The 26,165-nt window shown below is 42.1% G+C and overlaps 2 long non-coding RNA genes across 2 annotated transcripts; one reads left to right on the top strand and one right to left on the bottom strand.

The window, feature by feature from the left end:
* Positions 1–1,014: 1,014 nt before the first annotated feature.
* LOC113563715 lies at positions 1,015–18,694 on the top strand. The gene is made up of 3 exons (XR_003407590.1): positions 1,015–1,104; positions 16,523–16,560; positions 18,636–18,694. It is a non-coding gene; the product is annotated as an uncharacterized LOC113563715 (long non-coding RNA).
* Positions 18,695–19,415: 721 nt separating this feature from the next.
* Positions 19,416–25,822, bottom strand: LOC113563714. The gene is made up of 3 exons (XR_003407589.1): positions 25,474–25,822; positions 24,459–25,391; positions 19,416–20,114 (listed from the first exon to the last, which is right to left on the bottom strand). It is a non-coding gene; the product is annotated as an uncharacterized LOC113563714 (long non-coding RNA).
* Between the last annotated feature and the right edge of the window lie 343 nt (positions 25,823–26,165).

The raw sequence follows: 26,165 nt of genomic DNA, 5'->3' as shown, positions 1-26,165 counted from the left end.
CAATTATTGCCAGATTTTTTCTGTCGTGTGCAGGACTTCTGCGAATCATTTCTGTTACCTGTGTACCTGAATTTGATTCATTATTTTTATTTCTATATGAAAATCTATCTTATTTAACGCATCTGGATTAGTTGCATGTCGCGGTTAAATAACTTCAAAGTGCACTTACCAACGAATGTTGTAAATCGTCGGTAAGTAAGCAGGTGTCTTAACTCGTACCCTTTTTTACATTATTTTACTTTCAATGGCGAGTTTTCCACTCTGTGAACGGAGCTTAATTAAATTTTACAACTGCTCCCCTGGTTTTCCCTCTTACTGGTTTCCGGGCTTACAAGTCCGGACGCAGCTTTGCATTGCGCATTTATTTCACTTTAAATCTCAGCCAGAACTAATTTTATATTTTTCCCTCAGTTTTTTCGGTGGATTTTTCTGTGGGGAATTGGAGGATAATATGAAAAGGATTTTAGCCTGACGAAGTGCTTTTCTTCGTCTGCATCCCGCTGCTTAATAGATTTTTACGGTCAAGACACCAGCTGAATTTGCATTTTATTATCATATTTCAAGGAAGGAGGGTACAATTGTAATTATGCACAATGTAATAAGATGTTTTCCATGTTTTTGCTCAGAGAATTTATGCTATTCGAAGGAGTAAATTAATTATTCAAATGCGTAGCATGGAATGTTTATTTTGTATTTATAAATAAATAAGAGATAACAAATAATTCAAATTAGGAGCTTGCAATAATGCTGAACAATGGCGTTGTATGCCTTTTGCTCATGGTGTGATATTATAAGTGTTTAGTGATGTAAAAATGTTAAATACATTTTGTAATGAAGGAAGTCTATTCAAATCACCCATAACCCATTATACTTGTTTAAAAGTATTTGAAACACAAGATTAATCATTCGTGATCATTTAGGGGTTTATGAGAAGAAAGAAAAGAGCGATCCCTAGGAATGAATTGTACTTCACTCAGTTATTTACCTTTGGTCCCTTTTATATCCATTTCAGGTAATTGCCACCAATCCGATTCGAACCGCTTAAGTTGCCCTAAGCATATTCAATATTTCGGTTATTTAACACGAAGGGAATTAGAGAACGAGGTAAGGTAAACAATAAGCGCGAAACCCTTGAATTTTATTTAGTGTGTTTATGAAAATGGCCAACAATCAGACAGAAACGATAACGAAACGGGAAGAGCGATCCATAGCGTTCCAGCTCCTGGCTCATAGCACATGCTCCTGGTTCTGGCCCTGAAACTCTCTGGTAGTGTTTACGTTCCAACAGGAATGCACGATAAAATAAAATACACCCCATCAATATAAACGACAGTTACAGTGGCAGCAGCCACACACATGAATCACGTCCTGAGCGTCTTCAGACCGAGTTCCCCCCAAAAAGGCCAACAAAGAACACATGGACGGGTGTCTGAAATGAAAAAGTCTGTACAAATAATGCTGCCATTTTGGATAACAATGGAAGCTAACAAAGAACAAACAACAACATCGCCCAAAAGGAAAACAACGTCAAGAAGCAGGAAAGACAAAAAAAAAACAACAAAATACGCTGGAAAAGGTGGAATCGGAATTCGATTTAAGCGTTCAGTGACTTTGCCCTCCTCCGCCGAACAGCTTTGCGACATTTATCAAAGTCCCAAAACGCCAGCGGACACAGCAACAGCAACAGCAACAAAGCCAAGAAAATAAAAAGAAAATACAAAAATGTCACATTCGAATTGAATTTAAATGAGTTTTGTGCTCGACGAAGGCCAAGACCCAAAAGTGCGGTGTGGGGGACAGACCGACCCGATCCGATCCGATTCGGGGCAGAACCAGAACCAGAACCACAATTCGATAAAACTCCCAGAAATTATGCCGCCATGCCAAAGGCGTCTGAGGTCTTTCCCTCCGTTTGATTTTTGTATATTTCTGTAGCTCATGGGCTACGTCACTCCAATGGCCGCACCGTGGGCACAGTACTTGGGAATAAGGAGTCGGATTACTTTTCTGCACTTAAGGTCAGCCACTGATAATGACCGGTAATTTGGTGGGGATAATGGATTTATCTCTGCCCTTCGATTCGAAAACTACCAATTCTGAACAACTTATTAATCAATAACATATTTTACACGAATATTTCTTATAGTATTGCTCATATATTATTTTGAAAAAGTTTTGGTATACTATGTCGAAAAACTTGATTAAATACTGCGTTCGCTTGCATCCTCGGCTTTTATTTGCCAGAGGAATTTTCTTAATTAGCTCTACAATTGATGAATAAAAGCCCTTGCCTTCCAAAAATTTGGCAAAAAGAATTGCACACAAAAATTTGATATGGTTTTGCCAGGACAAGCCCATGGTGCATTGGCCCTTTGCCTACGTAACACTTGATGGCCTGCCTCATTAGCATTTACACTAGGCGCGACTATCGATCGACGCGATCTCAGCGACTTGACATGGCCCGGCCCGAGCGATGATCATTTTAATTTAGTCCAATCAGAACCAATAGAATTAATTACGGGCTAAGACACGGCTGGCAACGGCGCAACTATCTGTGCGCTCTGCCCCATAAACAGCACGGCACATAGATATAAGCCCTGGTACTCATACGCATCCGCAGTGAGCCAAAATCTGGCATCTAGGTCACGGGAAGAGGGCGTTGGCAGTGACACATCGCCGGCACATTACGCCGCAGATATAAATAAACACGCATTCCTTGGGAGGCTGGCCCGCCCTTTTACGGGTCCCGTATAGGATGGGCATCTTGCTCGGACTGCTCGCCTGCCAAATGGTGTGTATCTTTGTGCGGATGTGACTCTGCTTGTGGAGCCCAAACACAAATGGCCCCATTCAACTCCCTTATAATGGGGTCCTCTGCCAGTTCCAAAAGTTCCAAAGTTCGCCTTCTGCAGGGCAGCGGGCTGCCAGTCCAACGGGTCAGAGGAGGAATATAATTTCGAAAGGGGACAGCAGATTCCGCTGGGATTAAACATCTACGGACAAAAGACATACTTGCTCATACATATTTTCGTATCCATCAGATACGAGTAGCTGTGCGGCACACAAACACCCACATTCATGTGCGGCATATCTGAAAATGTATATTTATATTTTTGGCATTCCGCGTTGAGGGGGAAGCGTCTTATGGCCAATGTATAAATACATCCAATGTATGACATCAAAGCATGCTAATGAACACGGCTGTCGTGGTCGTAATTTAGGGCACCACGAGCTTGACTCTGTCAGCGAAATAGCAGTTCTCATCTAATCCAACAAGTTGTAAATCTACAAAGAATATTATTGTAAATACGAATATTTGGTTAAATTGTTGCCAGAATTTTCGTTAATTGCAGTTGAAATTTAAATAGATTTTATTTACGATTTAAATTAAGAGTTCCAACGTTCTTGTTTACATTAATACTTTCTAAAAATGCTATTTGTGTTACGAATGGACTGTCCATGTTTCTTTATAAACAATATTCCAAAAATAAATTGTACCATAACGACCGCCATCCATAAATATTGATGCGCAAATGAATATTGCCACTTTCAATGCTACCTGTGCGTCGATGAATTTTGGTTATAATTGCTCCATCCGCCATTCCCCGCTCCAAAATTCGGGGAACACTCCTTCACCGACGTCACTTGAGCCGCATTCCTTGGACCTCCCAAGAACAGACGAACAGAAAAGTGCGGTGGCAACACCTAAAATGAGTTAATAGCCGCATTTATTTCCAAACGGCTATAATAAACAATTTGTTGGGCATTTAACGAATTTTACTGCCGCCAACAAAAGCCGCCAGCAGCAGGGCCAATCGAGGGGAGGGTGGGGCAGAAGTGGGCCAAATGCGAGTGGCCATAAAAATGTTTATGATGGATTATGCTCCGCTGCCGCAACCACGCTCATCACTCACTTAATGTTTTACGACACTTTCCATGTGGGACACGTTGGGGCAGGTCTTCGTCATCGCCATCGCCATCTTTGGCTGCGGAGGGGAAAGGAAGGCGGGAGGAGGCAGGAGCGACCTGGTCAATGTCAAGGTGAAAAGTGTGCCACATAAAGCGGCCATAAAGGTGCCGCAGATTGATTTAGACCACCAGGCAGATGAGCAGGAGTAAACCAGAATTGCAAACGCACCGTCACCGGGCATATTAAAATTTTACGGTCAGCGGTAGACGACTGCCAGACACCTAGACACACTTTGGCACACTCACACATGAGACAGTAAAAATAAAGCATTATTACGGCCCTATTAAACTCAAGTCGCTGCCGGAAGCTGTATCTGTATCTGTATATGTATCTCAGACCCAAACTCAGACTCTGACTGGATCGTTTCCATATCCGAGGCGTGGGCCGTAGACACACTGGCCTTGCCCAGGGTCTGTCGACTTGGTCTTGGTCTTGGAATATTCTTGATTTTTTCAGAGTCTGGTTCCCATAAAAGTGAGGCGCGCGACTAACACGCGAGCCGGTTACGCCCCCTCCACAGCCCCTTCGTGGAAATAAAAAGCGCGTCTTGCGGCTGCGATTTTATGAATGAAAGTGCTGCCCCTCGCTCCTCGCTTTTTGTAGCTTTTTAAGCGGAGTTTTATTGGCCTAATGTCGCATTTTGTCAGGACAGACAGACACATGTTCTACACTTCTTACAACTTTCTACACTCAAGGCTACGTTTATTGTAAAGAAAACCTGAATAATGCAGTCAAACGAATTATATTCACGGCGGAGCTGCTTAAGTGCACTTGACTTTATTTAGTTTATTATTATCATTTTATGATGATATAAATAATAATGCGTTTTGATCTGTACTCTGTGACTGTCTTACACTCTATGAGGCCAAACGTAACTGAATATAACCAAAAATATTTGGCTGTATTTCAGAAAATCTAAAAAAATTGAGAATAAATGTCTTTAACTTATAAACAATATTCAATGTACCACGATGGAATGAATTAAGTTTTTGCATATTTATTTTAATAACAAAAATTTTAAAAACGGCTTTTAAAGTATTTATTAAGTTTATGAATTATTTTACGGTAACACTATTCAGGGACCGACCAATTGAGTATGCACTTAAGCTCCCGAGCTGCGGACGCCATTTAACACCTGCAAATGCCCCAGTCCGTATGTCCACGTTATAAAATTCCATATCCATCGGCATGAAAAGATACTTACGCTTACCAACCTGAGACCAATGACATGGCTGTCAGTCGTTAGCCGGCAGAACTCCCTGCCATGTTTGGAAATATTTTGAACTCGTTGCGTGGCTCCCTGGAACTTCTGGCACCGCTCATATCGCAACTAATCAAATGCCAAAACACGTTTTCAGCAACTGCTTATCGTGGGCATGGCCAGACAAGAAGGCAAGACAAAGACGAAGCTAATTAGCATACTGTCAACAACTGGAGGCGGGCGGTTTGGCTATCAGGGACATTTGTATAAATATGATTGATTTATGTGACAATTTTCGACAGCATAATGCGAACGTGTCACGCATATGGCTGGAATCAAGTTGTGATTTTCTGGTAAACAGAAAGAGAGGAACTTAATTTAGTCTGGCTCTGGGATTTTGGTACATGTCAAAGCCAAGGAGATTTCACAAAAATTTGCATTCTCATTTTCCGGCATTAAATATTGCATGCAAGTTTTAACTACAGTCCAGTAAACCGGTAAGCAGAGCAGAAAAAATATAAAAGAAATCTAGAAAAATTCAGCGCTAGCTGCATACTGCGCATGAGCTCCCATATTCAGGGGTAACAAAGCGCAAAATTAGTTGACAAAATCGACTTTAACGCAGAAGATACATTTACCCACACAAACGCACTGCAGTCAAACGTCACACAGATACAAATTCGGAAAAAGAGGCCATGTTTTCAGAGGCAGCCATCAATGTTGCCATCTTTGTCGCGCGGCCATGTATTTTGCGCAAGGAAGAAGACTACATCCAGAAGCCTGTTGTCTCACTTACTCTTACTCACGCACACATGCAAAAACGAAATGTTTTATGTGTGCGTAATGCGTTTCGAACGGCGGGCGACCTCTGGTGAGAAAGCAGCAAAGCTAGAGCTGCGACAGAAAAACAATAGGGGGCGCCAGCGCAAATGGTTGGGATATTGGCTAAATTTATTGAACAAATATTTAATTATTTAAATTCCTTAAGTGTATAGTTAAAAACTAATCAAAATTTGGGATACTATTAAAATATATTAAACGAAAAATAATATCTATATTTTCCCCCCTGAAAAGCCCCAGTTTGCAGTCCCAACTTTCTGTTCAATTTCGAAAAAGCTCGAATTCTGGGCTTTTTGGGCGTCGCTTATGTACTCTGAGCTTATTTTCTGCACGTTTGGGCCACCGTGGAAGTTTATGTAGTTGGGCTGGGCCTGGCAACAACATCCCTCGATGCCGGCGAGATAAAAATCAATACATGTATATAAAGTGGGCGGAGGGGCGCTGTATATACCTTATGGGCTGGCGGAGCGGATACATACAATATTTGCGCACACTTAATGAGCAAATTTATGCGTTTTGCAAAGGATTATGGCGCAGAAAATTTCATTAATTTCATTTAATATTCGCAATAAAACGGAAAACGGCCGGCCGACCAGCCAATTTGCATTTGAACTGCCGTTGAAGAGGCAGCAAACTTTAAATCAATTTAAGCCTGCAGCTGGCTCTTACAGCATTCCAGGTGCCACGCCCTGTTCCCGATATACTCGCACGTATGTAGAGTCATACTTGCCCCGTACTTGCCGGCTTCGATTAGCGCATTTTAATCGAGCCATCGAACGGCATATTAATTTCAATTTTCGGCATAAACTCCACGCTTTATGGCGACAATGGTGGGCGGGGAGGGTCGGACTGACAGGTGCCTCTTAATGGCCCCGCCTTATCGCGAACCTGTTGGCGGAGCACTCCGCTAAAGGACGTTCTGCAGTCGCCATTCGTTATCTCTGGCGAATAATGCAGGTTCGATTCCGGCTGACTCAGATCGTAAAGTGAATGCTTGTACTTTATAGCGAGGCTTGCTAAATTAGCCAATTATATTTCATAAGCGATTTCGAAATCATTTTTTCCTCGCACGGTGTCGGGCAAACGCTGAGTAATGGTTATTTGATTATCATAATTGGAATTTTAAACACAAATATGGCGACACTTTTTTCGGCTAATGACAATGTCCATTCATTTGCGTAAGGTGCGTCATGTTTTTAAATAGACTTTAAATCGGCCAGCTTCACCTCTTTAAATACTAATTATTATTAATTGTTATCGTTCATAAAAAAAGTTTGGCCAGCTAATTTACATAATTCGAATCACAACTTAATGATTAATCCTTTAAATTTACTGAGCGGTAGCACTGGAGTAATTTAAATTACAATGCTAATTTGATCTTATTAATGACTCTTGTTTTTTAATTAAATAAATGCATATATACTTAAGCAAATATTTAAGAATTTTATATGGAAATGTGTTATTTCTCAACTTGCTTACCAAGCACCCAGAAAAAATTCAAATTTCATATTTTTAAAACGTGTAATATATTATAGCTAGTTTTAATTTACTTCCGTGTTAAAATACACCTAAAACACACCAAATAGTAATAGATTTTCTGAAATGATTAATATAAATGAATAGGTCACACATTTATCTCAAAGTTTTATGATTATAGTTGCCATCACATAACTCTTGGGCACAATCAAACTTTAATCCGCTTTACTCAGTAAGCTATAGAACAACTTCTTCCCTTCCCAAGCGGAATTCAAAACGTTGTCGCCGCATTTCTGGTCCATGTTATGAACTGATTTGGAATAAAACGCTCCTTAAAGTGCAATAACCAGTCCCGGCAACAAAGCAACTTTCGAAATGTTTAGGGTTTTAAACTTTACGACTTTACTATGGCTTTCAGAATTCCCATCTTAGCTCCAGTCTAGTGTTTTATTTGTGTCAACAAATCCTAGTAAGCATTCGGAGACAAGAAACATCGTAAATGTTTTTCCCACAGATTAAAAGTCGATAAACGTGGTTATTGTTCCGCTTCCTCGCATAAACTATTTGAATATACAATTTGCCCATATTTCGCACGTATCCAGCCTATGACGTTCGAATTGATATGGCATTATTCGAATCCACCAAGATTGGTTTTGCCGTCGCCATTTTCAATGTGCGAGCCTCGCGGAGGAAGAAACCAAACGCAGATAGCAATAGCATGAAGGCTTCCAAGTAAATTGAATGCGTTCAGAATTTTAATTGTCTCGGGCCACTTTTGCATCTCGGGAACGAAAAACAGACACATTGTCTGCTGCGTGGGGCTTCAATTAAAACGTTTTAAAAATCTCCGGCATATTTTCATGGCCTGTCGAAGGAACGCATTAAAATGGGCGACGCAGTGCGATGCGATGGGGTCCGCACTTGACTCTTGTTATAAGTACATCAGAGAGTCGGTTCGGTCCGATATGGGACTTTTCTATCTGCGATATGTGTATCTGCTTCCCTGGACACCCATTGCTGGATACGTCCGCCATTGAAATTCAACACGCAAACTTGCTGCATTCATCGTTTTCTGTGCTCGGGAACAACTCCTTCTCCTAGTTGATATTCCCGACATCGGAATAGGCATAAATATGCCACTCGTATAGCACCATTTTTCATCTCGTTTCGTTTTGAAACAGTTTTATGTCTGCTCTCCCCGCCCCCAAGGAAAATCACTTCAGAATGAGCGATGTCTCTGATCTAATTGCATGGGGGACGGCAGGCTGAAGTCAACTTGAGACTCAAGTGGTCCGGTCCCTGTCCAAAACCCAGAAACAGACACCAATGGTGAAATTCGGCGGAAAACTGGTTTTTCAATATTTTCGAAACCATTTCGATGGCATTGTTGTTACTGTTGTCACTGTTGTTGCTGGTGGTCAGGTCTCTAGCCGTTCATTTTCATATTTCCAGCTCGTATTTTAGTTACTAAAATCCAAGCTGACAATGACCTAACCCGACTCCCTTGTCTCTTATCTTTCCGAACAGCGTGTCTTGAAATAGTAGTTCAAAAAAATAAATTATTTACTTTGTGAGGCTTTGTTTGGTGTTTTTGTTACATTCTTCATTCGGATTCGGGTAAATATTTATGCTAGCCCTAAACCGAACTCCATCTCCATCCTCATTATCGCCATATCTTGTGGCACAATTTTAACGATTCCAAAATTAACACATGTTCCGCTAACGTTAACAGATTTCAGCCAAGACCCCTTCGCCTCCCTCTGGGGAGCTGCAGCGGGAAATTTATGAAGCGGTTCGGTTCGCTTTCTGTCCCGCCTAAAATGCATTGAATTTTAATATTTTCTTGGCACTTTGGGCATTGGGAATGCACCGCATCCATTTTGGTTATCGCCCAGCCACTTTGGACAGTGCAGTAAATCAATCAGGGACTTTAACACTTCTCCGAACTCGAATCCCCAACCATATCGCCGATATCCGATCGGCTCGTGCATTAAATTAAATGTCTCGCCTGGCAGCTTCAAGGTATTCCAAAGGGCTTAATTTCAAATTAAATAATCAATTCTATGCTTGTCGCTATGGTAAAATGGTTTTAAGTGGTAAAGATAATCCCATCTACTTGTTTGTTATATCAAAACCGTTTTACCAAATGAATCAATATCATGACCTGCAATCTACTTTAAATATATTATTTTGTGTGCCATTTAGTTACATATATTATCATACGTATTAAAGTCAATGTTTCAGTTTCAACACAATCCCTTTAAGGCAAAACAACCCTTTAGTGCTAGCCCGTCAAATATGAAGGGGTTTCAATTGTTTTCGTTTCAATTTATTAAAACGGTTTTTACAGAACATGCCATTTGTGAAACGAAAGGTAAATGTTTACTATCTTGTAAGCCATTTCATAAAGTCTGAAGCCCTGGACACGCCCTTTAGAAAGGGAGAGGACTTTCAATTGAAGTCACTCCAAAGTAAATGGCATCTTGTGATTAAGTGGAATGAAAGTAAAACGCATTTCATAAATAGGTAAACAAAATGGGCGGCCCTGGCCGGATCCTTTTGTTGCGGTTTATCTAATGAAGGACCGATTTCCATGGGAACAACGGCAACTGTTGCCATCACAAGGATTAAACGAAACATTTACATGCCGGGCCAAGACCAAATCCACCCCAGAAGCGACCGCATCCTTCCGCCTTTCCTTTCGCCGTTTTGCGAGGCACCAGGTGAATGGGGTGGCCATTTTCCATATGGCAGCCCTCGAGGAAAGGGGCGGTGAAATGCTCCCAACTTTCACTTTTTGCGCAGAACGAACTCTGATTTTGATTTACGGCCTCTTTCTTTTACGATTCTGTGCCGGGGAATCGCAACAATTGTCATCTAGCTGCAACCCTTTGTCTGCCAACCTGACGAGACGTAGACGGGGTTCCATTGAAGGGACCAAAGGGTCGGGACAACGGAGGACAATGCGTCTCAGCTGCCTGTTTGGCAGCAGTTTGAAATCCATTTATGCCGCATATCATAAAAAATAACACAGAAATATGCGCCTCCGTTCCGTGCAAAAAGTTGTGTGTCTGTTTTGGTTAAAACACAAATTTTACGCCTCGCAATTTGAGGAAATTCGGGAAAGGGTCTCGCAACTCGTTCGCGGCTGGGCACCTGATGCAGGTAACCGGGAAACTTTCTCCCTCAATCTATTCCACCAGGTAGCCATCAAGTGGGATTGGAAAGTGTCCTGCCACTGGGTCTTGGCTCAATTGGCAATTTGGTCGCCGCACGCGTAATTAAAAGTGCGTCGCTTGATGGACTTCCAATTTGGCGCAAATGAAGCCACCCACAGCCAATTACCGCCCTGCAATTACATTAACTTGGCCCGGGACCCCATCCCGCTGGCATGATTAGGTCCAGGTTCGACTCGATTCAGTGGCCCAATCAACGGCGGACACAGCCATATCCATCTGCATGCATATATGCATTCGTTCGGGCGGCAGGAGGAAATTGATCAATTGGGTAAAATTAAGAGGCCACTTTGGTGCTGCCCCCTCCCACTCGTTTTTCGGTGGGGTTTCGTGTCAACGTGCCGTTGAATTCATCAATAAATAAGCCAAGCTCTGTCAAAGGGACACGGCTCCAGTTCGGATGAGCTGAGTGCTCCACGACATAAGTTGGCTGATTAAATGCGACTTTGCCACATGGGGAAATTGCCACCGAGGGAGCCTCAAATTAGGATAATAGGGGTTATAGTGAATGGAGGAAAACTCTCATAACTATAATGGGGAATCGCTCGGTAAACGGTAAATGGCTACGTCCCAGATATAGTTATAAATTTCCAAAGCAAATCTGGTTGTAATAGCTTATCAAATTTTCTTTATTTTGCTAAATGCGGTATTTTTTGCAGCCAAAAAAGGGATAATACCCGGAATTTTTTGCTCATTATATGAGTCATCAAGATAAAGATTTAAACTATAAGTGTACCTATTTAACCGTTTCTCAACTGATTACGAAAGGAAATAGTTTGCAACGCGCAATTCCTATAATCTTAAGCTACAATAAAATTAACAGCTTATGCCAGTTGCTCATCTACCAAACTATTTCAGTCACCAAAGTAAAACTGTGGCATTTTCCTATGAAATTCAGCGTTTAAGGCTGATTACCATCGCTGATTTCTTGGCGAGGCATGTGACATCTTTGGATGGTGAGCTCCCCTGTTAGTTTTGACATTTTGCTATCGTTCGCCATCATTGCTGTTCCACCATCATCGTAAATTACACGAAAAGTATCTATCTTTAGTTGGCAATGCTGCAATTTTATTAAAATTCCAAAAACCACCCGCCCTTTTGGTTGGCTGTTGGCTGCCTGGGAAGCCACAGCCCCAGTTGGCCATGCATATATGTATGTAGTTCCACTTAGACTCCGTCGTCCGGACCCAAGTCAGGCTCCAAGCTGGGAGAAGGACGAGGGGAGGACTTCATTCTCCGGGCAGAGCCATCGCCATATTGCAGAAATTGTGTGGAGCAAATAGTTTCCCCTGCTGTCGTTGCTTTTATATAAACATGAGGCAAGATTAGATACAAATTACACGCCAGCTTCCCAAGGTGGGCAGCAGGCCCCACCCGTTTGGCAATTTGCTCACCTTTCTGCTCCTCCTTCCGTCGTATCCATAAGTTACCAACGCAAAGTACCTCGAGTCCGACAGCTGCAATAAGAGGAAAAGTTTCGGGAGGGAGCAAATGGCATTTCTGCCATTTCTGCCGCACCCACTCCACCACTCCACTGCACACAGCCAGTGTATTTTTATTATTTATTTATTTCATATATTTTTCAACGGGCGCGATTATAAAATGTACAAAAAAGCGTGGAGGGAAAAATGTGGGAAACTATGTTTGTGCCCTTAGGGAGGCATTGGTTTCCACTGGCTTGGAGCTGTGCAATTTTTATTCGAAAGATCTGACTTTGTCTTATAGAAAAAACAGTGTACTTCTGTTTTTCTAAGCTTAAATATATATTTCAATAAATGGTTTAGTCAAAAAAGATATAACTGGATTTTACATAATTTAAGCTGAAATTATACTTCCAAAATTATTCCTAAGAAGGAATGGCTTGCTACATTTAAGTTCTATGTATTTATGTTCTATGTGTCATACATTTTGGTATATGATGAAACAATCCTTTTTCGAAATTTGTAATGTTCTAAAATAATACTTGTGAATAAGATGTCTAGATCTGGAATTTGTCATATTTTCCGCTACATAATAGGTTAATGTATGCCTTTCTGAGCTGAAATTAGGGGTCCTGACAGCGACTGGAGCTGCAGAAGTAATTTGTGTTCGCCAAATTCAAACTTTACTTATTTTCGCCAAAAAAAAAGCAAAAACTTTGTCCTTCGTTTTGTGCTCGTGATTGCGGGATGGGAAAAGCGGACTAGGAAAATAAAAGCAAAGTCAGCCGGAAAGTTTTCGGGGTCCTCTGAGTGGTTGGGCGGATGTCGTTGCGGTTGTGTGTTTGCTCAGTTTCGGGGGACAGGGGGACCGGAGTTGGGCCTCATTCGGTGGCACGTTTGCAAAATGGCCCGATGCGTGTCTGGAATACATTTTCTGGCTTGCCAAAAAGATGGCAGGGCACAGGACCGAGTCACCAGTTTGGTAAAAAGCCCCGACCAGGCCCTTCCCCGCCATTGCCTGGCACTCCCCCAGTGCATTTGCACACATTGTTGGTTGTAATTCAACGTAAATTTATGGGAAATTGTTTGCCAGGCAGGGAAAGCGGAAAGCCGCATTTTGTGTTTTCTAAAATTTAATGTAGTTCGCCTGGTACACGGGGATGAAGGTGGCGTACCGTGGGTTCCTCTGCTTACTCCACAGAATTTTAAATTGGCAAACACACACGCACCCACTCGGGAGTCAACATTCCCATGGGTTGTGCAGGTTTTCTTCGCCATTCATTAGTTGATCGGAGGAACCCAAGGCCCAAAAACCTGAACCAGTTCCCCCAAGCCCAGAAAACCAAAACCACGAAGGGCTTAATGTTAATTTCAGCTTTTGTTTGGTTTTCTGTTCGATTGAGTTAATGGCGCCAGGCGGCGCGTCGTGTGTTGTTTCAGTTTTGGCAAATGGCATTCGGCTTAATCGGCTCGATCTTAACGCAAATAGTAAACGTTGTTGGGCTTTACACCTGCTTGTTTATAATGTCTCTTAATTTGAATACTATCGCAAGGGTGTTCAGTATGGTTTCTACAATTGATAACAATGTTAAAATACGGTTAAAATAAAAGTCTGTAAATAAATAAATGTTCCCGACAATCATAAACTCTTTGTATTTAGACAGTAGCCGCTGTTCACCCTTTATTAATTGAATCATAATTAAGAAAATGGGAATGCAGTGGGACCCCGATCAAGTAAACACCGTGATCAGAGGAATCGTCTAAAGGGCAAGTATTAAAACAGGAACAGCTACAAAAACTGTCAGCTTAAGCTTCATAAAAAGTCGATTGTATTGACAATAATTTTCCGCATTAAACACACAAAGTTAATGCGGCAGAAGTTGCCGAGCGACTGGAACTCGGGATGCAAGGTGGTGTGGCGGCTGCGTTACACTGAGAAAAATTTTATGTTTTCGGCTGAAGTGAATTTGGCGTTAAGCAATTCTTACCTAAGCTTGAGACATGTTTTAAGGCACTTCAAGATGAAATGAAGCACATTTTTAAAGAAATGCCATGCCAAGTTCCCAAACTTTTGTTTGAATGTGGAGTAAAATGGCGTCTGGGAAAAAGAGTGGGGAAAATGGAAGATCAGGACCGGAGAAAGCAGGGAAACAAGCCCGGAGCGCCTTAATGGAAGACTCCGATGCTCGTAAAAGTCAGCGGGCTAGGGTCTTCCGGCGGAGCGGAGTGGAGGGCAGCTTCTTTCCTCGAGTGCACCGCTGGGCACTTAACCAAACCAACAGGAATCTGTTTGTTTTTTCTTGTTAGCCCCGCCCCAAGCCCCTTCAGCACGAGCATGTGCATCTGGCACACTTACCGCGCAATTAATGGCGCAATTAAATGTTTACTTTAGGCGCTTTCGAACCGCATAAATGGCAGCCGTTTCCCCGTCGCCGAGGGAGATCGAAATTGGGGAGATGAAGGGTTCCGCGTCCGGAGGGAGCCGGCCTGGTCAAGAGTGGCTTCCTAGAACTGGCCCCAAGCCCAGTTGAACGGACAGGTAAGGGGAACAGAAGTCAGAAGCCAGGCTCTGCTCTCTCACTCGCACGCTTGATCCGCAGAATTTGATAGCCAATATTTCCTTTGTTTGGCTGGGTATTAAAGTCGTTCGTTTCGTTGACACCTTCAAACGCGATTTTGCATAGAAATGGCACAGTTAACATTGAAAGTCGTCTGCTTATGAGATTGCGTCAGGTAATCTAAAAGTTACTTAAGAAGATCAGCTTTATGTTTATAAATTTCAATTTAGCTCGACACTTCGCAATGGGGATGTTGGGTTTCGATCGACTAATCATTATTAGAAACCCACGAATTTGAATTCTTGCCTTCTTGTGATGCTGATGATGATGATGATGATGTTATGATTGGTATATAACACGACTGCCACTTCTTTTGGAATTTTAGACTGCACTGAAGGAATCTACTTATATTTCGGTATGATTTCAGTATTATGTACTAGCGTAAGAAAAATTATCCCTTGCCTATCTTTCAAGATGAAGCAAATGTAATTTAGATTGTACCTAGAGCATTCGCTCCAAAATATTACATTAAAACAAGCGTATCTGGCAAATCATTTAAGCCTTGAATCCCTACATGAAGGATTTTCGTACAATTGCTGGTAGAAATGAAAGATTCTCTCCCGCGAGCCGTAAAACAATTTGTTGCAAAATTTAGCAAACAGCCAGAAAAGTGCTCCATAAAAATATTAATCCTTCTGCCGCGTGACCGGCCGAGTAAAATGCGAGTGGAAATGGGAAAACGAGCCCCTACACATGTTCCTTCTTGAACGAGACTCTCGCTTTCGTTTTTAGGGTCCATAAAGCAGTTTTAACGGCCGCAGTGCCTTGAATTTGCTGTTGCCTTCGCATTTTGGTACCTCAGTATCTGTGTGGGCGCAGCACCGCAAATAGAGTGAAAATCTAAAAAATCACAAATCGCCTGGGATGGTCGGGCCTTTTCGCTTGGGATCGCTTCGTTTCGGTTCCGTTCTGCTACGTCAAAGAGTTGCAATTACAAAATATTTAATTGCCGGCAGCGAATGTTCAAGGAAAATCGAAAGTGGCCTCGGCAAAACGCCGCGGGCGAGGAAAGAGTTGACTTAATGGCACTTAAAAGGCCATAAAATCCTGAATTATGATTTCGAGGTCGCAAAAATAAGCCCCTATCCCTATATGCGCTACCCCCGATTTCCAGCATGACGTGAGTGTTTTGGCTATTCTTGGCCCGGACAACACCCAAACCATCTAGGGGCTAATGACGCATCCTATCCGCCGGGAATGGAGTGGAATGGAATCGTCTCCGCAGGAATTCGAAAATGACGCCTGTCACTGGGCTGCTTATTTATGGCAATTTCGATTGTCTTATGGGCGACTGCATTAACATATTGTGGCATACTGAACGCTGTGGTCACTCGGCAATCGCAACCGCAATCGCAATCCCAGACCCAATCCCAATCCCAAGCCCATTTTCCACGGTTTCTGTATTATTTGTTTCCTTCGCGTTGTCTGTCTTGTCAAGTGCACGTTTAGCTTGTTTGTTTATATACATATGTACGTACTATATATGAGTCTGAGTTGTTTCCCTTGTTATTTTTTAAATGAAATATCACGACTGACATGTAGACAGAACAAAGAATGCATAAATTACCCCGTCCCCGGCGGGGCTGCCTAAAAATCTCTGCCTTCGAGTTATTGAAATTGATGCCAGTTCCTCGGGTTCATTGTGCCTTATCAGCCAAAGTCTTGTTGGAAATAAGTGCATTAATTGACCATTTTCAACTCGAATATTTTTACAGCCACGCGAAGATTGTTAATGACATCTCCTCCGTCTTTTATTGCAGTTCTTCGAGGGACTTGCAGATGGATACTCTGGGCACTCGTAAGTATCGCCAATTGATATTGATACAAAAAAAGATAAGTAATCGCTTTATTCATCATCTGAGTATGGATACCGATCTAGCGTTTTTATTGATTTTCATTAAGATTTGACGGCGTCATAAAGATGCGAACCTATTCGAACCTATTTAAGTCCGCTTGAAATGGTCAATATAATCATGATTTAATTTGCAATGACTTGGTTCCAGATCATGCCTTCAAAATGAAACCTATGAAAGGGCTTACTTTCCATCTAATTACGATTTATGAAAGGAAATGCCTTACAATTAGCTAAGTGATTTCAAGTGAATTCAATAATTTATTTCGTTTTCTGCATTAATTTTACAACCATCATTTCTGATCTTTATATGCTGATAAGGTAATTTTATGAATGAGGTATATTTATTAAAATCTCACCTACTGTAATGGTTAAGAGACACGGAATTTAGAGCTTTGTTATGAAGACGTTATAAATACATATGTATATATTTTATGTCCATTTTCTTGGAAAGCTAATGGAGCCTCAATCATTTTAAGGACAGGTGTATTGGACGGGTGGTATTTTGTGAAACACTCCGTCAATATCTTACTCACTTTTCGCAGTCGACTCATGGGTCGTAAATCAATTTTCGACAGCTTTAGACTCGCCCATAAATTCCACTAGCGATATTTATAGATAAAGTGGTCCCAGCGCCAGAAAAGAACCAAGCCCGGTTCCAATTCCGATTGGCATTTGCTGTACGAACTCGAATCAAGATTTTATGGTCGGAATCGTAAATCGCCAATTTTATAGTTAATCGATGGCCATTTAGGCCCAATAAGCATCTCGTTGCATATTAATTTAGGTAAAATATATACAATAGGTAGTAGGTAGTTTCAGGCGACATGAAATTGATTTATGTGTCTTTTAAGACGTGTTCGAACCACAGCTCCCCAGTTGCGGAGATCGTAAAATTAATAAGGGATTAACATGCCATGATTGTGCCCGAAAAAGTCATGAGCCGCGAAATTGCGCCAGAGGTTAAAGTTAAAGCCATCTCAATTTGCCGGCGGAACCGGCTGCAGATACAGATGTGCAGATACAAATGTACAAAGATGAACGGAGCAGACGCACTGCAAGATACCGATACCGAAAACCCACCCCGAAAATCGAGAGCAATGACAGCATGTCCAAAATCAAATATGGCCGAATTAAATGTTCTCGCTCTCCGCTTTGCCTGCTCCTTCGCAGCGGCCATTGTTGCCATGACAACGGTACAGGGAGAGTGGAGAAGGGGAGTGGAGGGAGAAACAGCAGGAACTGAGAGGGAGAAACGGAGAGAGAAGAGAAGGAGAGCTGGGCATGCTCATAAATTTATTTACTTGTTGTTGTCGAGCGAGTTTCGTTTTTGGTTTCGTTATCTCCTTCGTTGTGGTTATTTTCTTCCCTGCTCGCCGACTGTGCTCTCCCCTCCCCCCTCCTTATCGACAGGCTGGGTATCTCCGACATACTTTGTATTCTCGGTTTGAGCACTAGGTGCCAGCTGAGGTTCGACGGCTTGAACACCGGCATCTTGGAGATTCAGTATGACAAAAAACAAAAACCAAGAGGGGCCAAAATACATTTTTCAGTCAGCCGATGTTTTGAATTTTAAATACTTTTTTAAACATACTTTCCAAAAGGTCATTAAAACAAAAGGGCTCTTCAGGGATATAAACTTAAAAAAAATGTATTTAAAGAAAACTACCTATGCTCTACGTTATGTCTTATCTCTGCCCAATTGCATTTATTAAAAATACCAAAATTTTGGCGGAAAAAAATATACTCAAATAAGCTATATTAACAGTGCACATTCGTGAATTTGCAAATTTTTTGCAGTTCCATTCTTATAAGAAGCCATCCTTCAACCCCGAATTTTCTTTCCCGTGAAAATAGATTATGCGCATTGAAAGTTACTAGTACAGAAACAACACAAAAGAGGGCGTTGTGCAGTTTTTTCCATTTGACCGCCAGAGGCGCTGTAAAAGTCAAGATTAAATACTGTTTTTGTATTTGGTTTATTTAATAAAGATTTAAATTTTTGTTAAAAATTATTTCAGGTCTTTTTAGATGCAGTACAACTTGTCTGATATTCCTGGCTTTACTGAAGACAAAGTTTTTATAGTTTAACCAAATTATTTTCTTTATGCTGTTGATTTGTATTGTTTAAGACACATTATTAATATATGAAATTATATGTATTTTATATTTATATAAATTTCTAACTATTGGTTTTATATGGTCCGATACTCATGTACTGAAAATGAATATATATACTTGTTGTAGAATTTTTTTTTAATCACAATAAAAGCATTACTTGATAGCATGACGGCTATGAACGTCCAAATTTTCTTTGCCTATCATATACTTAAAATTCTTTCATGAACGAAGTATTATTTTTTAAATATTTAAAAAGATTAAATTGTCAGAGGGCAGGCCAAGTTTATTGCTTGCATAAATACTGTACAGTGTGTTGAAAAGTTCATGATAATGCCAGCTAAAATATTTAATGAGTATATTAAATGCATATTATTTATGACCTATTAAAAAATTGCGTATACTTAATGGTCACTTTGACTTAAGTCAAATGAAAGGCTTTCTGTGTTGGATACTTCAATAAATATATATATTCCTAATGCAAGTTTATAATTGAGCCTTATAATCTATAATCTTCAAAATATGTAGTAGGAACTTTTAATTTATAGTGCTATAACATTGATGCATAATAATTGCCGCTTGTGGAAGCTTAAATCAGCTGTTCATCCATCTGTTCCCACGTTCAAAAGCAACAGGTTGCGTGCCAAGAAACTCTCCCAGACACCCAGTAAAAATCGAAAGTATTTCTTAGTTTTATAGCGGGCATTTATTGAAATATTTATGTTTAAATTGTGTATTTCTAAGTCGAGCAGTTTAAAAAAGTGTAATACCAAGTAACAAAGTGCTACGTGTATTGTAGAGTCTTAAAAAGTGTTTCACATCCCACGTTGCTCGTGCTTTCTCGTGTTACGTATACTGAAGGTATACCGGATAGGATACACTCAGGATACATTCAGTATACGTTTACGAGGTCGCACAGAATCGCCTTAATCCAAAAGTGCTGAAAATTATACGTCGTCGCGGATCCAGATGCAGATAAAGATGAGACCAAATCCAGATGTGAAGATATATATTATAATTTGTAGATCGAAATCGGACACGCGGCGTTGTTGACCCGACGATTGCACGGCCGCAACTGAAAGGAGCAGACAGGAAAAGCAGAAAAGCAAGCCGGCATGTCCTCGTAATTGTCGTTTCCTTTCGGCCCGTTCGCCCGTTCGCTCGTGTCTCGCTCGCACTCGTGTGCGACTGATTTTACAAGCGTTTTCCTCACTTCCGGTCGTCCTGTGTCCTGTTCGGTGGTTGCTGCTGTCCGGCTGATTTTTCAACAGGGTTGGGATGGGCCCGAGAATCGAAAATGATTGCGATAACCTCAACGTTTAGCCAGCACTTGTCACATAAGACGTGTCTTTATATTCCGCCATATATGGATGTCCTTGGTCCTGGAAAATATCATGGAAAGGAAAGCGAAAAGAAAACAGTAAGTTCAAGAAGTTACGACAACGCACCAAGTTTCCAGATACCTCTGGCATTAATATTCCCAGCCCCAGCTCAACTATTTCGCCAATCGCGATAATCACCCTTTGTTGCCATCCATTACCCACCTGCCCCATCCGCCAGGAGCTCCTACTTGCGCCCTCGAGCACGTCCTTTCGTTAATCCCGCACAAGAAAGGGGCGGTCGGCCATCCAACCCAACTCACACATAGTCTGGGAAATGTGCGGGAGACTGGGAGTGAAGTAGAGAGGTTCGCAGCCAACCAGGCAACTCTCTGGCAATCTAATGCCCAAGATAAAATTCAAAATTTATAATATTGCACAGTTTGCCCGATATAAAACGTAAACTTATGGCTCTCGTGGAGTACGTGCCATATTTTTCTATGTGTATGTGCCCAAGTCTCAGCCACTATATATTTGCCTATGTCAGTGCTCGAGTGTGTGTGTGAGAGTCCTGGCTCCTGTTCTGTGCTACTTCCTTTTTTCCTGCCCAACCCTTGCCAGCAAAGAGTCATGAGCTCGTTATGCCTGTGAGATTTCATTTGTGTGCCGTGGCAACCCCTGGAAACAGTGGTCCAATAACGAACATGCAGTAGAAAATTCAACAAAAAACAAAATGTAATAAATAACATAAGATATGGATTTTAAAACTGGATAAGTAAAATTGTTGGTGTCCTACTTAAAATTGAAATCTCTTTATTAAGTTCTTAAGGTCCCATTGATCCCATTGATATGTTCTATTAACAGCTGAGCTGCGAGCTTGGCTTGCTTTTATACCTTATTTATTTGAACATTTTAATTTAAGGATTTATTATTATGATCCTTAGGAAATTCTTAAATATTATTTAATTAAATCTTGCGCCTTTTTCATTTGCAATTTCTAATACCTAGTCCAAGTGTGCCTAGGCCCGAGTCCTCATGTCTCTGCATACTTTGACCGGCAGTTTTCTGATGGGCTTGTCAGGCGTTCGGGGAGGGTGCTGTTAGGTCGGTGTTCGATGAGGGGAGGGCGAACACACAGAACGGCCGTTACAACCATAAATATCATTTTTTTATTGGCACAACCCTAAATGGCGGCATTTGGCAAGCAAATTCCAATGCAAAACGCCGACTCCCAGCGGACAGACAGTGGGATGTGCTAAACAGACGGCGGTCCGCCCGCATAACGAGCGTCGAGGGCGGACTTGGTAGCAGGTTTTTGGGGGATAGTCGAGATACTCGGGAGCTGGAACTCCCCTAAGAATGTGCGACAATTTGGCGAGCCAACGAGCCAACGAGCCAAGGGATGCTCGACCATTGCCAGAAATCCTAGTTCGCCAAATCGCCCGATATCAAGGTACGTGACTTTATGGCAAATCGTTGCCATCCCGGCCAAAGGTGCCAAAATGCTGGCATTGGAGCTGCAGATGAGTCCTCTGCCGCAAGTGGCGTTAAATGCACGCTCCACTGGGCGGCACCAAAAACACCAAGGAAAACCGTACAGACAAAAGCGTCGCGGGAGAACGGAAACAATTGCTCGGAATTACAGACGCCATTGCGGCATGCGCCATTGTTGCCAGCAGACGCATTCCGCATCCCAGCCCCTGTTGCGGTTGTACCTGCCATGGACCACAAGAAGGAGCAGTCGTCACCATCAACGCTTTCAGTTGATTGTTTCCACGCTCCAGAGCTCATCCTCATCCCGACTACAGCCGGCACTACACGCCCACGCATGGAAACCCTGCACATTTCTAAACTTTTGTGGGAGCACTCACCACCTCTGGGGCGCAGTTTCCAAATGAGTTTTCATTTCTTTTCCACCTTTTTATTTTGTCTCCTCAATTATTCTGCTCTGTTCTATTTCATTCTTTGCCCTCCGTGAAGTATATTTCTTTATCGCCCATCGGGGATTATGTCCCAGGAATTGAAGCTTAATTTAGTTTTCAAATTTCATTCACCTCGAATTGACTTTGCGGCGAGACCGAAAACTTTTAAATTCTGGTTTCGTCTTTAAAACGCAATATATTGAAAACTATTTTTTTCAAAAGAAAGCTTTTTCTGTAATTTTAGGAAAATTGAAAATAATTTAATTGGTGTAATTCGAACTAGGTCTTAAATTTGAATAATCCAAGTTAAATTTTTTATACAATAATTAAATGGAAAAGTACTCTTTTGCATTATTATAAGCAGAAGATGTAAATGCAATTGAAAGATATTATAGTTTTAATAAGACTTAAAATATATCGCTGTCATTTATGTCAGTGTTCTACTTATTCCAAATCCCGCATTTGTATCCTGAAGGCCATAAAATTATTTCAACAAATGTATTCTCTTGTTCCTAGAGCCTGCTCCAAAACTATTTGCTGGAAATTCTAATTTAAATTTCTGAATGCTCACGTTCAATGTCTGGCAAATGTGCTCGGCGCGGTTTGTATAAAATTCTCGAGTCTCAGCCGGTGGACAGAGTTGTTTGAAATCGGGCGGAGGGTCTTGGGTTTTGGTGGAACCGGGCAATATTGCCGTCAATGACTTGCAAACAAAATTAGAAAAGAAAACCCAAGCGGTGGGTAGCATATGCTGCTGAGTGCGCTCCGGCATCAAAATGACTACACAAACTTTTCAAATTAGATTTCACACCCAAACTAAACACGAGGCGATGGAGATGGCGATGGCGACAGCCACGCCAGCGGAAAATTCGAGGTCGTAGGTTCGAGGAGGAGGGAAATGCCAGAGACAGAGACTGGAATCCAGACTTGGACCCAGTCTGAGGTGGAAGATGGCCACGACACTTGCGCACAGAGTTCGCCACTGTATTTTAGTTTATTTTGTTTTATTAAAACGACTAATGGCCGGCAAAGTGGGTGGCTGGGCTGAATAGGAAGACACAAAGCGACGCCCTGAAATGGACACAATTAGTGTGCAATTTATGCTCCATGGAGCAGCAGCTGCCATAACGACTGCCTCTTGTCTGAGCTGCAATTTGAATGGCCAAATTAGAGGACCCCGCAGACCGACCGTCTGTCTGCCGGCAATTCATGCATTCAAAGTCGAAGCGGCGACGACCAAGGTTCAAGTCGAGCTCGACAATTTGATAATATTCACAAGGCCAGACCGACCGACCGACCGGGGGCATTAATTTAATGTTCGGGGCGTTAGCCACACATGTAAATTCCTCGCATCTCGCATCTCTGGCATTTCTGCAGCCTCATTAGGGAGTGGGGCAATGGTCGAAAAGTAATCGAATAACCACCCCGACAAATAATACCATGCAATATTATTGTCTGTGAATCTTTGCAGCACATACTACAAGACAGAGGGATTTCATTTTAATATATACTCGTAAAGAAATATTCGCCATTGTTTTACTTGGCGCCTAAGAAGGCAGAGGTACAATCGCTTATCATATTTGTATTCCAAGAAAGGCTATCAATTACCCACTGCATATGTTGCATGTGCCATCTTTGATGCTTCACGCCTGCATCTGTTCGCATTGAACGAAATCCCGAATATCGCAATCAAAACTCGGATAAATGGGGATAAAAACAAGCGGGCTGTTTGCCATTTGGTCGCCATTGTCTCAGGGGGTGGGTCTTCATGTGTGTGAGTGTGTAAGTGTGTGTGTGTGTGAGTCTGAGACTCAAAACCCAAAAACCGCCCCTTGCGAATGCGTTCGTGTAGGTGAGAGTGCTTAATTATGCGTTTGGCAGTCGTAAAACTAAACTTTATGGCTGTCGTCTGCACTGCCATTGCTTGTGCAGTTTGTAACTGATCTGAGTTCAGGGAACGACCTCCGAATTCGAATTTCGAACCTTTTGGCCCGAGAGGCTGATGCCCAAAGTCGGGGCCCTTTCTGATTGATTTATACGCATGTGAAAAATGCAGCTTCGTAACTGGCGCACCGCTCGTAAAATCTGTCTGTCCGGGCAGGCTGATTTGATTTAGTGCCGCTAATAAGTAGCCAGGTGGCAGTTTGACCGATTTCTGGTCGAATACTGGATGCGCAGACATATTGCGCATACGCCCCATTCGCCATGAAGACAGGGTGGGAAAATTGCTGAGTTCAGGTTCTAGGGTTTCTTGGAACTTCAGGCCAAGGCAATGGTGATAAATACTAACAGCTAGCCGTTATGCCCAAGGAACGTATATTTAACCAATCATTAAAGACCCACTAGAGAAGAGTATACAAGCGTTATGTAAAAAACCTGTTTTGAACATTAACCGATTTAATAAAAAAATTATTCAAATTCTTAGCTAAAAATTGACTTTTGAAGTAAATCTACAATAATTGTAAAAGAATCATTAAAGACTTACCAGCTTTTCCAGTTGACTGAGTCATAGTCATGGTCCACTCTTTAGTGCCAAGAAACCTGCTAAGTGATAACGAAAAGAAGGCCAAATCATGCGGAAAGCAATATTAATCCAATAAAAATCGATTGCCCCAGTGAGTGGGGATAGGAAAAGCGCCATAAATAACCTGCCCCACGGAATGCAAACTGAATGCTGGAAGCCGGCAACGGCGAAACGGGTGGAATGTGCAAATGAAAATCATTATTATCGCCGACGATGATGAGCTTCATGATGGTCTGTCTCATCAGACTTTTGTCGTAGCACATTGTTTATTGCTGTCGGCTTTCCCGGCCCCAAGTTCCTGGTCCCTCGAAGCCCCCAAAACCGGAAAATACCCCCATTTGACCCCCCGTAAGGGCAGTTTGTAGCTATCTGTCTGGCAGTCAGTCATTCGGGGCAATTGTTTCATTCATGGACCCGCCAAAATAGACGAGAAGCGTTTATCATCATCCGAGACATGTTTCGTCTCTTTCCCTGCTGCTTCTGCCCTCTCTTTCTACCGCTGCGTAGGCTGTTGTATGCGTATAAGTGTGTCTGTGTGTGTGTGTGTGAGCAAAACAAACCATAAATGTGCGTGGAAGGCGAAAGACGAAAGGCGAAAAAGAAACGAGAGAATCCAAGTTTTTGTCATAGCCTCGAGACCCCCCTCTCGCCGTCAACCCCCACCCTTGGACCCCTCCCCCTAACCCCACCATGACCATAAGTCAATGTCAATGGCACGCACACAAATACACTATACATATTTGGTTTCTGGGACAGTCGAAAAGTTGTCGTCGTGTTGAATTTCTGGGCTGATTTTCCACGTTTAATGGGACCCTGACATGCCATGTTTGCCAGAAAATTTGTTATTTGGTGTTTATGGCGGCGTTTAAACGTTAGGGTTTCCTTCACTTTTATCTGCAAAGGAGATGGAATAGATGGGGAATACTTAAAACTGGTTTGCAAGTGCAGGCTGCCATCCGCGCACACAGATACTCACCCACACAGAAATGAACTGCAGCGATAAAAAGATACAAAATGCAAACCAGTTCCGCGATGAGATTAAATGGGGAAACAAACAAACGAACAAAAATCACAACTTATTTTGTAAATAAAATTTAAATAAGTAATTAAACAAACACTGGGCACACTGAGCTATCTCACTCATTTTCTACAGATTCACTTTGATAGTTGCAGTTTTATTTTTAGCTGATGGCTTTTTTGCGGTTGTTTGCTTTCCAACGTTTTGCGTTCATTTGAAGCCGTTGCCCGACGATTTCTTGCACGCCGCTCGGTCTCTCAAACGCCGGCAGCGACGTCGACTGTGACGCCGGCGGCGCTGTCGCCGTATCTGTGCGTATCTCACAGATATCGTAGCCCCAGTACAGCAGAGTATCTGTGTGAGGCGTATCTGTGAGGGGTTTCTGTTTGAAAGTGTTGGTGTGCCGTTCATGCGCAACTCACACGCACGTGCTTCGAAATTTCCCTGGGGCGCTCACACACACACAAACTCCCAGTCGAAATCTAACCTCTTTGGTACTTTTTGGCCAAGCCAGTAACGCTTACTGAATCGAAATCGGGAAATTTCGAAATATAACCATCGAAATATCCCCACCACGTGCTGGGGCCTTTGTTTTGTTTTGTGCTTTTCCGGCTGCAAAAAAGCTCTCCAGTCCCAGCTGCCTTAGCTTT

Source organism: Drosophila erecta, unplaced genomic scaffold (genome assembly GCF_003286155.1).
Source record: "Drosophila erecta strain 14021-0224.00,06,07 unplaced genomic scaffold, DereRS2 tig00000000-arrow-pilon, whole genome shotgun sequence".
Taxonomy (NCBI): Eukaryota; Metazoa; Arthropoda; class Insecta; order Diptera; family Drosophilidae; genus Drosophila; species Drosophila erecta.
The sequence above is the reverse complement of the archived record's forward strand: the minus strand, read 5'-3'. Positions and strand labels throughout refer to the sequence as shown.